This window comes from Melanerpes formicivorus, unplaced genomic scaffold (assembly GCF_026170545.1).
Source record: "Melanerpes formicivorus ecotype bairdi unplaced genomic scaffold, bMelFor1.0.p_v2 SCAF_10, whole genome shotgun sequence".
Lineage (NCBI taxonomy): Eukaryota > Metazoa > Chordata > Aves > Piciformes > Picidae > Melanerpes > Melanerpes formicivorus.
This window is the reverse complement of record NW_027142362.1, coordinates 22,784,236-22,793,913: the sequence shown is the minus strand read 5'-3', so window position 1 is coordinate 22,793,913 and position 9,678 is coordinate 22,784,236.

The window sequence follows — 9,678 nt, the reverse complement described above, 5'->3', positions numbered from 1 at the left end:
GGCAGTAGTAGTGCTGGCGGCAGCAGCTGAGGCGAGTCCACGAAAGGGTAGCCCCGGCCGAGACAGTTCTTCGGCAAGGACAGCAGCCTCCCTGGCCGGGTTGCCTCGCTATAACCCCCTGCTAGCAAAGGGTGTGACAGCGCAGTGTTGGACCGTGAGGAAATCTCTAGGTGTGCTTACGGATGTTAAAGGAGGAATTGGAGCTGCCTGCCAGTGACCACGTTCCCTGTGCACCAGGCACGGCAGGGAGGGAAAGCAAATGTTTAAGGAAGAGAGCAGCGTGCATTGTGCGGTCGGGACGTTTGCCCAGTGGGAAGAAAGAATGCTTCCAGAGAAATAAAACACCATGGCTCCTGTTGCACAACCCCAGTGAGGAAAGCGCAAGCGTGGGTATTGTTAGAACGATTTGGATGCAGCCACAGAGGATGGGAATTGCTGGTGCAGAACAAAGCAAAGGTGCCTTAAGAATCTTATGACGAGATGTGCATGGTTCCCACAGCTGCACTGTTACTGAAACTGCAGAGGCATTCTGGCAGCCAGACAAAGGTAACACCCATCCAGTATTTGCTGTCCTCTTTATTCATAAGACTGCCTTTAACATGTCAAGGATCCAATGCTTCCTTCTGAGGGCCTTGCTTGCTAGTCACACCAAACCCCTCCTCCTCTATTTCATCTGGCATCATCCTCTTTTCTTTCTTAATCTTTCCTTTGTTCTCATACTCCTCTCTAATAACCCACTGTTCCTAGAAATACCTGTCATTCCTGAGCTGCTCTCCCTTCCTTGCTGAGCTTTTAGAATAAACATTTAGAATAAACCAAACCAGGTTGGAAGAGACCTTCAAGATCATCGTGTCCAACCCATCAACCAATCCAACCCACCCAAACAGCTAACCCATGGCACCAAGCACCCCATCAAGTCTCCTCCTGAACACCTCCAATGACAGCGACTCCACCACCTCCCCAGGCAGCACATTCCAATGGGCAATCACTCTCTCTGTGTAGAACTTCTTCCTAACATCCAATGTGAACCTCCCCTGGCGCAGCCTGAGACTGTGTCCTCTTGTTCTGGTGCTGGCTGCCTGGGAGAAGAGACCAACCTCTGCCTGTCTACAACCTCCCTTCAGGTACTTGTAGAGAGTGATAAGGTCTCCCCTGAGTCTCCTCTTCTCCAGGCTAAGCAACCTCAGCTCCCTCAGCCTCTCCTCACAGGGCTGTGTTCCAAGCCCCTCACCAACTTTGTTGCCCTTCTCTGGACTCGTTCCAGCAAGTCAACCTCCTTCCTAAACTGAGGGGCCCAGAACTGGACACAGGACTCAAGGTGCAGCCTAACCAGTGCAGTGTACAGGGGCAGAATGACCTCCCTGCTCCTGCTGCCCACTCTGTTCCTGATGCAGGCCAGGATGCCATTGGCCCTCCTGGCTGCCTGGGCACACTGCAGGCTCATGTTCAGCCTACCATCAACCAGCAACCCAGGTCCCTCTCTGCCTGGCTGCTCTCAGCCACTCTGACCCCAGCCTCTAGCTTTGCATGGGGTTGCTGTGGCCAATGTGCAGAACCTGGCACTTGGATGTGTTCAATCTCAACATCTCTGGACTCGTTCCAGCAAGTCAACCTCCTTCCTAAACTGAGGGGCCCAGTACTGGACTACTTGTTCATTTCCCAGCAAGTCTACATCTCAGGTAGAAATGAAGCCACTCATGCTATTGGGGGGTCTTAACATTTTAGGGATTAGTCTTGTAAAAGAGGAGTGGTAACAATCAGTTTTATTCCACTGTTCTGTTTCCATGGTAGCAAAGTTAGGGTTTTTTCCTCCTACAACTTTGGGAAGTTAAATCTAGAACCAGTTCCTGGATACCATGGAGATACTAAGTCTTTTTTCAGCATTCTTTTCAAGTCCTTATATACTCATGGGTGAAACTTCCCAATCTTGCAAGTATTGTTGGACCATTTTCTGTCACTGAAAGTTGTATACCCAGATGTGCTCAAAGTTGGCTGCACTATTATCACAGTATCATAGTATCTGTTAGGGTTGGAAAGGACCACAAGGATCATCCAGTTCCAACGCCCCTGCTATGGGCAGGGACACCCCACACTAGATCAGCCTGGCCAGAGCCTCATCCAGCCTGGGCTTAAACACCTCCAGGGACGGGGCCCCAACCACCTCCCTGGACAACCCATTCCAGGGCTTCACCACTCTCATGGGGAACAACTTCCTCCTCCCCTCCAGCCTGAATCTCCTCACCTCCAGCTTCATTCCATTCCCCTGAGTCCTATCACTACCTGAGATCCTGAGCAGTCCCTCCCCAGCCTTCCTGTAGCCCCCTTCAGATACTGGAAGGCCACAATGAGGTCACCTCAGAGCCTTCTCTTCTCCAGACTGAACAGCCCCAACTCCTTCAGTCTGTCCTCATAGGAGAGGTGCTCCAGCCCTCTGCTCATCCTCCTGGCCCTTCTCTGGACACCTTCCAGCACGTCCATATCTCTCTTGTAATAGGGGCTCCAGAACTGGAGGCAGTACTCCAGGTGGGGTCTCACCAGAGCTGAGCAGAGGGGGAGAATCACCTCCCTTGCCCTGCTGGCCACACTTCTCCTGATGCAGCCCAGGATCTGATTGGCTTTGCGGGCTGCAAGTGCACACTGAGAGCTCCTGTTGAGCTTCTTGTCCACCAGCACCCCCAAGTCTCTCTCCTCAGGGCTGCTTTCCAGCCAGTCCCTGCCCAGCCTGTATTAATAGGTTTTTGCACTGAGTTCATGGCATGTCTGCTTTTTAATGTGTGTCTATCAAAAAAAAAACTAAACCACAAAACAAACCCAAAAAACCAAATTTGTGACATACAGTATTTTAAAAGCATATATAGATTATCAAAATTGCCATGAAGATTTGACAGAAGAAAAGGCTTTGGAAGAGGTGTTTGATAGGAAAAGGATTAATGATGATATTTAAAATACCCTTACAAAGAGTTTAGTACCACCATGTTATTACACAATTTCAGTGTTGAACATAACAAACACAGCCACCTGCTCTGATTTTCTGTATTTCTCTACTTTCACAACACAGCACTTAGGTTGTTATAGACTCATAGGAACTGGCATTTAGGAAACACTCAAGTTTCTCATAAGCATCTACCTTTGATGACTGAGAATGGTAAAAAGGATGCATGAAATGGCTAGGACTTCATGCTTGGAGAGGAGACAGTATCACAGTATCACCAAGGTTGGAAGAGACCTCAAAGATCATCGAGTCCAACCTATCAACACAGACCTCATGACTAGACCATGGCACCAAGTGCCACATCCAGTCCCCTCTTGAACACCTCCAGGGACGGTGACTCCACCACCTCCCTGGGCAGCACATCCCAATGATGAATGATTCGGTGAAGAACTTTCTCCTCACCTCCAGCCTAAACCTCCCCTGGCGCAGCTTGAGACTGTGTCCCCTTGTTCTGGTGCGGTTGCTAGAGAGAAGAGACCAACCCCTTCCTGGCCCCAACCACCTTTCAGGTAGTTGTAGACAGCAATGAGGTCTCCCCTGAGCCTCCTCTTCTCCAGGCTAAACAACCCCAGCTCCCTCAGCCTCTCCTCACAGGGCTGTGCTCAAGGCTTCTCCCCAGCCTTGTTGCCCTTCTCTGGACACGTTCCAAGTGTCCAGTGTTCCAAGTGTTCCACGTTAAGTGCTGTTATGCAACGCCCTGCCATAAGGTAATAGTTTTATACAAGCAGGAAACAAAAGGGCCTCTTGGGAATGATGGCAAAGGGGGCCTGGGAGAAAAGAGGAATGGAGAGACTGCAGTCAGTCTTTTGAATTGGCAGAAGACTTGTGTGGGCTGGACCCACAGTGCCTCAGATGGCAACATCAAGCACCCAGAAAAAGATAAATGCCAAGTGTTCCTCTAAGCACGGCTCCTGAGGAAAAGAAAATATAACAGTGCCTGGCATTCTTCCTTGCAGTACTGTCTCATTGCTCTCATGCACAGAAAGTTGCCTGACTGTGGGTACCAGTGTGAGATCTTTGTCAGGCTCTTGTGAAGTGAAATGCTGTTGGTTCCATGCAGAATGATTGAAAAACTGTTGGATGTCACCAGTCCTTGTAACTTCAGATCCACAGACTTCCTCTGGAATAAGGTGTGGGCCTGTGATCACATCTCATACCAAGCATGCCAGTCAAATGGCATTTAGAGAAAAGATGGGACCAAGTAGTAAGATGCCATCAGAAATTGCCCATCCTCACAGTATCACAGTATGGCTGAGGTTGGAAGAGACCTCGAGGATCATCGAGTCCAACCTATCAACACAGACCCCATGACTAGACCATGGCACCAAGTGCCACATCCAATCCCCTCTTGAACACCTCCAGGGATGGGGACTCCACCACCTCCCTGGGCAGCACATCCCAATGACGAATGACTCACTTGGTGAAGAACTTTCTCCTCACCTCGAGTCTAAACCTCCCCTGGCACAGCTTGAGACTGTGTCCCCTTGTTCTGGTGCTGGTTGCCTGGGAGAAGAGACCAACCCCTTCCCGGCTACAACCACCCTTCAGGTAGTTGTAGAGGGCAATGAGGTCACCCCTGAGCCTCCTCTTCTCCAGGCTAAACAACCCCAGCTCCCTCAGCCTCTCCTCACAGGGCTGTGCTCAAGGCCTCTCCCCAGCCTTGTTGCCCTTCTCTGGACACGTTCAAGTGTTTCGATGTCCTTCTTAAACTGAGGGGCCCAGAACTGGGCACAGGACTCAAGGTGTGGCCTAACCAATGCAGAGTCCAGGGGCACAATGACCTCCCTGCTCCTGCTGGCCACACTATTCCTAATGCAGGCCAGGATGCCATTGGCCCTCTTGGCCACCTGGGCACACTGCTGGCTCATGTTTAGGCAGCTGTCGATCAGCACCCCCAGGTCCCTCTCTGTTTGGGAGCTCTCAGCCACTCTGACCCCAGCCTGTAGCTCTGCCTGGGGTTGCTGTGGCCAAAGTGCAGCCCCTGGCACTTGGACTTGTTGAATGCCATCCCATTGGACTCTGCCCATCTGTCCAGTCAGCCGAGGTCCCTCTGCAGAGCCTTTCTATCCTGTGACTGACCAACATCTGCTCCTAACTTGGTGTCAGCTGCAAACTTGCTGATGACTGACTCGACCCCCTCATCCAGATCATCAATGAAGATGTTAAAGAGGATGGGGCCCAGCACTGATCCCTGGGGCACACCACTGGTGCCTGGCTGCCAGCTGGATGTGGCACCATTCACCACCACTCTCTGGGCTCGGCCCTCCAGCCAGTTCCTAACCCAGCTCAGAGTGTTGTGGTCCAGGCCTCAAGCTGACAGCTTAGCCAGGAGTTTGCTGTGGGGGACGGTGTCAAAGGCCTTGCTGAAGCCCAGGTAGACCACATCCACAGGCCTCCCCACATCCACCAGGCAGTCACCTGATGATAGAAGGTGATCAGGTTGGAGAGGCAGGACCCTCCTCCCATGGGAACATAGTCAGGAAATGCTAGCTCTCTGCCTGTGCAGGAGGAGGGATGGCTTGCTGAACTGATGACAGGCAGTGCAGTTCCCAGGAGTGTGGGAGCAAGGCATGCTGCAAGCAGGTTGTAACAAGCAGCTTGAAATCTGGCTGCTGTTTCAATAGCTGGCTTGAATGAATTGGACTGAACTGTCTCTGGTACAGCTTTGCTGCTTAGATCAGATTTCTTGATGTGAACAGGTAGCTTGACTGCTGAGATGTGCTTTTGTCTTTAACATGTTTAAGCCTCTTTGAAATTCTTCAAAGAATGTTTATTCAGCATTTCACAACAGTCAGGTGTGACTACCATCACAGCAGTGTTTTCAGAAATGTATACAAGGGGATCCTGCACTTCGCTGCTTTTGAGAGAGTGAGGGGATCAAAGCCTGGGGTTGGCTACAGAACAAGGCTCAGTGGAGGGCCTCGGCTGGAGGGCCGAGCCTGGAGAGTGGTGGTGAATGGTGCCACAGCCAGCTGGCAGCCAGGCACCAGTGGCCCCCAGGGATCAGTGCTGGGCCCCATCCTCTTTAACATCTTCATTGATGATCTGGATGAGGGGGTCAAGTCAGTCATCAGCAAGTTTGCAGATGACACCAAGTTAGGAGCAGATGTTGGTCAGTCAGAGGGTCAAGAGGCTCTGCAGAGGGACCTTGACCAACTGGACAGATGGGCAGAGTCCAACGGGATGGCATTCAACAAGTCCAAGTGCCAGGGGCTGCACTTTGGCCACAGCAACCCCAGGCAGAGCTACAGGCTGGGGTCAGAGTGGCTGAGAGCTGCCAGGCAGAGAGGGACCTGGGGGTGCTGATTGACAGCCGCCTGAATATGAGCCAGCAGTGTGCCCAGGTGGCCAAGAGGGCAAATGGCATCCTGGCCTGCATTAGGAATAGTGTGGCCAGCAGGAGCAGGGAAGTCATTGTGCCCCTGGACTCTGCATCGGTTAAGCCGCACCTTGAGTCCTGTGTCCAGTTCTGGGCCCCTCTGTTTAAGAAGGACATTGAGAGACTTGAAGGTGTCCAGAGAAGGGCAACAAGGCTGGGGAGAGACCTTGAGCACAGCCCTGTGAGGAGAGGCTGAGGGAGCTGGGATTGTTTAGCCTGGAGAAGAGGAGGCTCAGGGGTGACCTCATTGCCCTCTACAACTGCCTGAAGGGTGGTTGTAGCCGGGAAGGGGTTGGCCTCTTCTCCCAGGCAACCAGCACCAGAACAAGAGGACACAGTCTCAAGCTGTGCCAGGGGAGGTTTAGACTCGAGGTGAGGAGGAAGTTCTTCACCAAGCGAGTCGTTCGTCATTGGGATGTGCTGCCCAGGGAGGTGGTGGAGTCACCATCCCTGGAGGCATTCAAGAGGGGATTGGACGTGGCACTTGATGCTATGGTCTAGTCATGAGGTCTGTGTTGATAGGTTGGACTCGATGATCCTTGAGGTCATTTCCAATCTTAGTTATACTGTGGTACTGTGAAGAGTGTCTCAGAGTTCTTGAATGCAGAATACAAGTGTGCTAGAGAGATGCTGGATAGTTTGTGAGCTCACAGAGGCTCGGTCTCTAGCAGTTAGTCCAAGTCTCCATCATGGCACAGACCACATGGGTTGGCTGGATGGCTGGTTATGTATGGTAAGTGGCCTGAGAATTGTTTTTCAGATTGGAATTGTAGAGGCAAGTGTGCAAGCAGAAACACTTATGATGTGGTTTGCTCTTCTGTTTAATTATGGCTGATTCAGCATTACATTTTTGGACATAAACACTGGGAGTCAAATTCTGTGCAACAGCTGATGCAACTGAGTCTAAACTGTGATAAATCACTGATCTAGACAAGCCTGTAGACAATTCCACAGCAGTGATAATTCCTATTTGCAGGCCTGCATGGGAACAGTAGAACTATAATCTTGCTTTTGGGACAAACATTGTAGTAAATGTGAGTTAACTCAATTGAAATGAATTAGGCAGTAAAGAAGAATCTTGTGCTTTTCACCAGCTCTCGATGAGGTGATCAAAAGCTCATATGACATCTTCCATTCTGTTCTTTGGACTCTTTTCCACCAAACTGCAAATAGCACCTTCTCCCTTCTCACTCCCCCACCATTACATTTTCTGTGTGAGCTCTTTGCCAGCTCCAGTCAGCTTGTTTTTCAGGATCTGTAGCCTGAAAAATGGTTTCAGTGTAACATTACTTCCCCTTTGGCAGCAGAGCCTGTTAACAAAGCCCTTCTGTCTCCCCACCTACATGCATACAGTCCTGTCCCTGCACTGCCACACTGTCTTTCCAAACTGGACCAGTGCAATTATGTGAAGAGAGGGTGATGCTTTTATATTCACAAGAAGCTGGGCTCTACTGCAGAAGCAAATGGGGGATGGGAACTTCTCAAGTCAGACCTGCTACAAAGGAAAGGTTTGTGAAATCTCAGACCATAGTTTGATGAGATTTTCTTTTCTGCAGTAGTGTCAGCTTCAGCAGCCTTCTGCTGATTTCTCCATTCTCCCTAACCCTTCTTCACAAGGCAGTAACAAAGGTACCCATACAAGTATTTGTGTAACCATGGAGACCAAGAGGAGGGAGCAGATTATGGTGAAAAATAACTCAGGGAAAAGAAAGTTGCATTTTTAACCTGTATTTTTCCCCAGTCTGTTCACTGGATGATCCCCAAGAGAATGTGCAACAACCTATGTGTCATGGCCATGCATGGGCAGAAATTAACAGTGGGCAAGTATGGGTTGTTGATTTGCTTTCAGGAGATATGGTCACTAGGTTTTGCCTTCCATGAACTTGGAATGTGTTTCACGTTACCTGAGAGTTTCTGCCTAGTCTTGACTGGCAATGTAAGCTACCTCCTCAGGTTGCTTCTGTAATCAATCATCCTGGAGGGACACCTCAGTTCATTAAATATAGATGACTCTAAAAGAGCAGTTCAGGTGTTTGGCCAGATGAGCTCCCCTTAATCTATACAGGCTATTCCCTGCAGCTCTCAGCCAAAGGTAGACACAATTTCTTACAGATTTCTAGTCAGTTATTGCTGTTAACTAAAGCTACATGTGTCTCAGGAATCACAGTATCACAGTACCACAGTATAACTAAGGTTGGAAGAGACCTCGAGGATCATCGAGTCCAACCTGTCACCACAGACCCCATGACTAGACCATGGCACCAAGTGCCACGTCCAATCTCCTCTTGAACACCTCCAGGGATGGGGACTCCACCACCTCCCTGGGCAGCACATCCCAATGAGAACGACTCTCTCGGTGAAGAACTTTCTCCTCACCTTAAGTCTAAACCTCCCCTGGCACAGCTTGAGACTGTGTCCTCTTGTTCTGGTGCTGGTTGCCTGGGAGAAGAGACCAACCCCTTCCCGGCTACAACCACCTTTCAGGTAGTTGTAGAGGGCAATGAGGTCACCCCTGAGCCTCCTCTTCTCCAGGCTAAACAACCCCAGCTCCCTCAACCTCTCCCCATAGGGCTATGTTCAAGGCCTCTCCCCAGCCTTGTTGCCCTTCTCTGGACACCTTCAAGTGTTTCGATGTCCTTCTTAAACTGAGGGGCCCAGAACTGGACACAGGACTCAAGGTGTGGCCTAACCAGTGCAGAGTACAGGGGCACAATGACTTCCCTGCTCCTGCTGGCCACACTGTTCCTAATGCAGGCCAGGATGCCATTGGCCTCCTTGGCCACCTGGGCACACTGCTGGCTCATATTCAGGTGGCTGTTGATCAGTACTCCCAGGTCCCTCTCTGTTTGGGAGCTCTCAGCCACTCCGACCCCAGCCTGTAGCTCTGCATGGGGTTGCCGTAGCCAAAGTGCAGCACTCGGCACTTGGACTTGTTAAATGCTATCCCATTGGATTCTGCCCATCTGTCCAGTTGGTTGAGGTTCCCCTGCAGAGCCTCTTGACCCTCTAACTGACTAACATCTGCCCCTAACTTGGTGTCATCTGCAAACTTGCTGATGACTGACTCGACCCCGTCATCCAGATCATCAATGAAGATGTTAAAGAGCACAGGGCCCAGCACTGATCCCTGGGGGACGCCACTGGTGACTGGCCGCCAGCTGGATGTGGCACCATTCACCACCACTCTCTGGGCTCAGCCTCCAGCCAGTTCCTAACCCAGCTCAGAGTGTAGTGGTCCAAGCCACGAGCTGACAGCTTAGCCAGCAGTTTGCTGTGGGGGACGGTGTCAAAGGCCTTGCTGAAACCC